The following is a 1,340-nucleotide window of genomic DNA, read 5'->3' as shown; positions in this document are numbered from 1 at the left end:
ACTTTCACAGGCTCTTGCGGTGTCTTGGGGTGTTTTCCTCCGCCCGCCGGGGAGGAAGGGCGAGCGCGGCTCTCCGCCTTTCGGGACGCCCGGAGCGGGCGCGGGCGCGGGGAGCGCGCGGAGCGCGGGGCCGCGGGGGGCGAGGAGGCGGCGCGAGGCGGCGAGGGTCCTGTTCGCGGAGCCCGCGGTCCTGCCTTCAGACGGCTTCGGGAGAAGGCACAGCCAGCATCCTGTCTCCCTCGCCCGCCCTCGCGCCTTCCCTTTTTTCCTGTCTTACAAATCCTAGGATCATCCAGCTCAGGAAACGCTGGAACAAAGTTCGCGAGGGAGGGGGGCGGGGGTGGAAATTTTTGGCAGCTCCGTGCCTGTGTGAGTGAGGAGCGGAGGAAGTAGGTGGGTGGGTTGAGGAGTGCGGGGTGGGGGAGAGATCGCGCGGCTCGCCGAGCGGCTGGGGCGCTGGAGATCACTGGGCAGCGCGGAGGAAACGCGGCTCTCCCTCCAGCACCGCCCGCCGCCGAGCCGCCGCTTCCTGCGCCACCGACGGCGCTGGGCAGGGGCGGGAGGGGGCGCGCGGGCGTTCGGGACGGAGGGGGCTCGGTGGGACCGAAAGAAGCCCGGCCTTGTTTATCCTCCTTGTCACCAGCGCTTTGACACTTTCTATTTCGGTGCCTGCCTGCTCCTACACAGACCCTGAAAGAGTAATGACAGGAACAAAACACAGGACTCGAGCGGAGACACTTGACAGGGCGCGGTTTCCGCCCGCCGCTCTCACCCTCCACTCGGCGCCCAGGTACCCCCCAACCCAGCTAGCGCCCCTCCCAAGTGAGAGGGGGACAGAGGCTGTGGCTTGGTAACCACTGCCCAGGGAATTAGAAATCTGGTCACAGATTCAAGTACACACACACACACACACACACACACACACACACACACACACACATTATTGCTGGGCTTTCCTCCTTTCTGGACTCCCAGAAGCGGGTGTGATGGGGGTGGGGGAAGAATCCAGGATTTAAAGCCGTTGATATTCTAGCACAATGTGGAGAAAGCATCTCCCACAGAGAAATTATTGTTTCATAAGTTGTCTCAAGTTTTCAGGAGGGCATGTATTTTCTTCCCCAGTTAGATTGGAAATTCCTTGACTTCTGTGTACTCAGCACACAGTACTAGTAAGCATGAAAATTCTTGTGATTTAACCATTGGCGGTTTACATCCAACTTCCTGTATAAATTCAACCCATATATAGACTTGAAGGGTAGGGACATTCATACAGCTCAGATTACTGGTACAAGCCTTGCGTATAGTATTTTAGATACCAAATACCTTTTGGTCACTTATCC

This window comes from Myotis lucifugus, unplaced genomic scaffold (assembly GCF_000147115.1).
Source record: "Myotis lucifugus unplaced genomic scaffold, Myoluc2.0 scaffold_84, whole genome shotgun sequence".
Taxonomy (NCBI): Eukaryota; Metazoa; Chordata; class Mammalia; order Chiroptera; family Vespertilionidae; genus Myotis; species Myotis lucifugus.
This window is presented reverse-complemented; position numbering follows the sequence as displayed.